We start from the raw sequence: 5,583 nt of genomic DNA on the forward strand, positions 1-5,583 counted from the left end.
CCCTCCAGGCATTTTGCCCCAATGGTAACATCTTGCAAAACTTTAGTGCAATATCACAACCAGGAGGTCAACAGTGATACAATCCACCAGTCTAACTCAGATTTCCCATTTTACTGGTTCTCATTGTGTGTATTTAGTTCTCTGCAATTGTATCACATGTAGGTTGTGTATCCACCACCAGAGTCAGGACACAGAACAGTTCTGTCACCACCTAGCATAGTCCTTTAGACCACACCCACCTGCCTTCTCCCTCCCCTTGCCTCCACCTAACCCCTGGCAATCGCTAATCTATGTAATTTAAAATGCCTTTACAATTTAGCATCATTCCCTGGAGAATTCAGTCAAGTTATCACATGCACCAGGTTTGTTCCTTTTTATTGCTGAGTGGGATTCCATCCTGCGGCTTTTTACTCTGCCCTCCCCAATTTTCTCCACCTAAGGCCCATGCATCTTTTAATATCAGATTCAAATCCCACGTTCCCACCCCCTGCATTTGGTAGATTTTTTTTTTAGATCATAATAGTTTACATCGATGTGAGATTTCAGTTGTACATTATTTCTTGACTGTCACCACATAAGTGCTCCCCTTCACCCGCTGTGCCCACCCCCCACCCCCCACCCCTCTTCCCCTGGTAACCACTGAACTATTTTCTTTGTCCATGTATTTGTTTATATTCCACATATGAGTGAAATCATCTGGTGTTTGTCTTAGACTGGCTTATTTCACTTAGTATAATACCCTCCAGGTCCTTCCATGTTATTGCAAATGGGATGAATTTGTCTTTTTTCTGGCTGAGTAGTATTCCATTGTATATACATATACCACGTCTTCTTTATCCAATCATCAGTTGATGGGCATTTGGATTGTTTCCATGTCTTGGCTATTGTGAATAGTGCTGCAATGAACATAGGGGTGCAAATGTTACTTTGGATTGTTGATTTCAAATTGTTTGGGTAGATACCCAGTAGTGGGATAGCCAGGTCACATGGCAGTTCTATTTTCAGTTTTTTAAGGAATCTCCATACCGTTTTCCATAGTGGCTGCACCAGTTTGCACTCCCACCAGCATTGTGTAAGGGTGCATTTGTTACATATTATTGCAGTCATTCATTCTGTGCTCAGCTCACAACTGTTCTCTGGTATCTTCCTGTCCCCATACCCAACCCTCCCCATCCTCACGGCAACTGGGAGCAGCCGTGTTGGTGCAAGGGGACCACACCCTCTGGCCACAGTTGATTGAACAAGGAGTGAGCACTGCACTGGTTCCCCCTAGCAGGGCCCCTGAATCCCTCCCTCGGGGAAATAGAATTGGGCTAAAAGATTCCCATCCTTTCAAAACCTGTTTTGTTGTTATTGTTTGTTTAGCAGAGTAGCTTAAAAACCCAGAGCTATTGGCAGCAACCATTTTTTACATCATGTGGTCCAGGCGGCAGAGTCAGCCTAGAGTGAAAGAAGCTTTGAATCAGAGGCAGAGAAGCAGGATGAGATGGCAAGGGCTGCTATCTGTGTTACCTGGAGCTCTGAGTGCTGAGAGTCCTGAAGCCTGGGACTCAGATGCTCCTGTACCCTAGAACCACCATCCTTCCCCACCCCCATTCCTGTCCCTTCTGAGCTCAGAGGAGCTTGTGTTAGGTGTGATTCAACTAGATTGTAGTGTCTTTCAGGACGGAAACCGGTTTCTTTTTCATATGCTAGTACTTCTGCTTAAAAGTCCTTTGCATTCTAGGCCAGCTTCTCCTTCTTCACTTCTCCCTCCCACTTTGTGGAGACCCTCAGGATATTCCCCATTTCTGTCTGCCATTTCTGTCCCCCACCCTCTTCCAAAGCAGACTGTCATAAAGACATCGTTATCTCGGGCTTTGGTCACACCTTAATTAACACTCAGGTCCCACAGCCCTTATGCCCTCAGTTTGCAAGATGACTTCCCTTAATAATCTTTGTGTCCTTAAATTGCTTTTGTGGGTGGTTCTCTCTTTCCCCATCAGATGAAGACCCTCGAAACCTGAGACTCTCTGCCCCCGCAGTTTGAGAGCTCCCTGAATGGGGAGAGAATGTCTTCATTAATCTCGTACATCTAAGGGAAGAGCTTGTCTTCTATTTTTTTCAATCCTGGACCTACACTAGTTCTACACACTGTGGGTGCTCAATAAATGTTGATTGACAGAGTAAACAATAGACTTACTCCCCTTGAGTGTCGTATTCTTTTTACCCAGAGGGAGAAAGTAATAACATTAGACAGAGCAGGCTGGCTCCCTTAATATGATTACCTGGGAGTTGTGGGTTCGTGACTTTTTCCCCCAACTTTATTGGGTACATTCATCTCCACAGAATAGATATTCCCAGAGACGACTAATGCTGCCGGCCAAATGGTGGGCTACCATTAATTGCCTGGACCCTTTTAATCACAACTGAAGCTGCTGCCTCCAGGCCAAGGTAGGGGGAGAACCCACAACTGTTGTGGCAGTGGGTTGTACTCAGATAAGCGTACTCTAAGCAAGGTCAACACTGCTGAACGTGCTCTGTGTAAGACACGCTACAATGGATGATTGCAGCAAATTATTTTTTAATCTTTTATAACAACTTGAGATATAATTCACATAGCATATCATTCACCCATTCTAAGTGTGTAATTCAATGGCTTTTAGTATATTCATAGAGTTGTGTGACTATCTCCACAATAAGTTTTAGAACATTTTCTTTACCCCAAAAAGAACCTCCATACCCCTTAGCAATCCATGTCCCCCGACGTCCAGCCCCAGGAAAACACTAATCCACTTGTTTCTATAGAATATTTGCCTATTCTGGACATTTCATACAAATGGAATCATACAATATGTGGTCTTTGGTGACTGGCTTCTTTCACTCAGCATGTGTTCAAAGTTCATCCATATTGTGACGAGTATCAGGAGTTCGTTCCTTTTTATTGCCAAATATCCCATTGTATGGATAACCATCTTTTATTTACCCATTCTTCAATTGCTGGGCATCTAGGTTGCTTCTACTTTTAGCAGGTTATTTCTTCATGTTTTAATTTTCACATCTATAAAAATGGGAGTTAGGGGCTGGCCCGGTGGCCGAGTGGTTAAGTTCGCACGCTCCGCTTCAGCAGCCCAGGGTTTCTCCAGTTTGGATCCTGGCCGCAGACATGGCACTGCTCATCACGCCATATTGAGGCGGCCGTCCCACATGCCACAACTAGAAGGACCCACAACTAAAAAAAATATACAGCTATGTACTGGGGGAATTTGGGGATAAAAAGGAAAAACAAAAGAATGCCAACAGTTGTTAGCTCAGGTGCCAATCTTTAAAAAACAAAGGGGGAGTTAATCGACCAATGATTGGATAAAGAAGATGCGGTATATATATACAATGAAATAGCCATAAAAAAGCAAAATCGTTCCATTTGCAACCGTGGATGGACCTTGAGGGTATTATGTTAAGTGAAATAAGCCAGAATGAGAAAGACAAACACCATATGATTTCACTTATTTGTGGAACATAAACAAACTTACGGACAAAGAGAACAGTTGAGTGGTTACCAGGGGGAAGGGGTTGGGGGATGGGCACAAAGGGTGAAGGGACACACATACGGTGTCTGACAAATAATAATGTACAACTGAAAATTTCACAAGGCTACAAACTATTATGACCACAATAAAAAAATAAATTAAATAAGTAAATAAAATAAAAATGGGAGTTAGCTGTCTGTTTCAAAGGATTGCTGAAAGTACACATGGAATATGTGAATATAGTTCTATTCTAAACTACAAAGCACTACATGTATGTAAAGACGTTATTTTAGTATTTGTATGAGATCAGCTAAGGAGAGCACTGGGCTAGCATCATTTCCCTGAGCTTGAGCGGCCTATTGTTGGTTAACTCAGGGGAATTAGATGAGTATCTCTTTGGGTTTGATCTCCGTATTTAGTCCCATTTTGCTGTTTTCCTAGGTAATGGACTGCATCCCTCAAGCCCAGCCTGCCGTCTCATTAACGTTTGTTGCTAGGAGACCAGGTTAGAGTATGCTTAGCTCAGTGCAACCCATGGCCACTGTAGAAAACCACTCGAATCATAGGAGAATGATATTTAAACATCAAGGCAGCTTCATTTCATCCCAATTTTTAGCAAAACCCGGGAAAACAGCTGAAGCTACAGGTGTTCTTAGGGGGCCTAGGTTTACAATTTCTTGCCAACTCTCCCTTTGCTGATTTTAGGTAGCTTTCCTTCACCACTCGCACTCACATGTGCCAGGGTGACTTCGCCACTGCTCATCAAGTCAGTGTGCTAAGGTAATGCAAAAATATTTTAATATTAGACCAAGAGAAAATGAATTAGGAAGGAAAACTTGTTGCCATAATAAGTACAAAGATTCTAAAATCCAATTTAGATACAAACACTATTTGCTCCCCTATCTTCCTGCTGGTTTTGCAGGTAGTTTACAGCTATAAAATGTGTGGGTGCAAGGGGTGTAAAGGGAAAGGCTGGGGTGAGGAGTGGATTATATAAGAATGATTGTTTCCTTTAGCACTAGTAGCCGCCTGGAGCATAATTTCCCCTTCAAAGCCTTGGTAAGAGCAGCTGGGGATAATGAACAGTGGTTAAAGATGCTTTGTTTTACATCCAGCAAAAAGGATCATTAACACCTCCTCTGTTTTTTTACCAAGCCTGTTGGAAGGGCTCCTGCTGCTGTTGATAATCGTGGTAACCCTCGGGGTAGCAGGGGCAAAGGGGCTGGTAATTCACCAGAAAATGGTATTCACTCATTTGCATTATGTGCACCCCTCCATTCATGTGCTTAATTAAGAGCTGACTAGTACAAAAAAATGGAACTGCAATGCTTCACTGGACCTATCTGGGGAGCAAGAGATTTCACAGGGAGGAAGGGTATCTGCCAGAACACTGCTTTACCATCTCCCTGTTATATCCTATCCCAGAGTTACTCTCAATGTCACATCTGATTCTTCAGGGGCAAAAGGCTTATGAGTCCGAGAGACCTTTTACTGAAATGTGATAGAGGAGGAGGAGCCGTATAGTTTCATCTTTATTTTACCAAAGGAGAACTGAAGGCAAGAAGCTGTGACCAGGGCACTGTAGTCTGTCTAAGGACAACTCCAATGGCACCAGAGAAAATCCCAGCAGGAAGGCAGAGCCATCGTTGGCTCAACCTTATCCACGACGCCATGTTTCACATCATTCAAAAGTTTTTGTAAAAGTCTTTATAGGGGCCAGCTGGTTGACCGCCTGGGAGCCATTTCCATTTGTTCAGTCCCTTGGAGGGACAGAAAATGGAATTGCTTTCTCATAGTTCAATTAGGCAAACCTGGATGGAGAGAACTGAACTTAGTTAACAAAGGGCGCCTAAATCCACACTGCCCCCTTTCAAAAATGCAGGGAAAGTCAGGGCTCCAATTTCTCAAACAAATGCTTCGTCACCTCTCTCTCCACCTCAAGAAAACTACCAGGACATTTTCTTGACTAGTTAAGACAGGTGAAGAGAAATCACTGGTGGGACCTATAATTCCCACAATCCTTTTGATTACACTTTTCCCATAAGCTTAAAAATAAAAGACCATAAACTCAAGG

The sequence above is a fragment of the Equus quagga genome, chromosome 11, assembly GCF_021613505.1.
Source record: "Equus quagga isolate Etosha38 chromosome 11, UCLA_HA_Equagga_1.0, whole genome shotgun sequence".
Taxonomy (NCBI): Eukaryota; Metazoa; Chordata; class Mammalia; order Perissodactyla; family Equidae; genus Equus; species Equus quagga.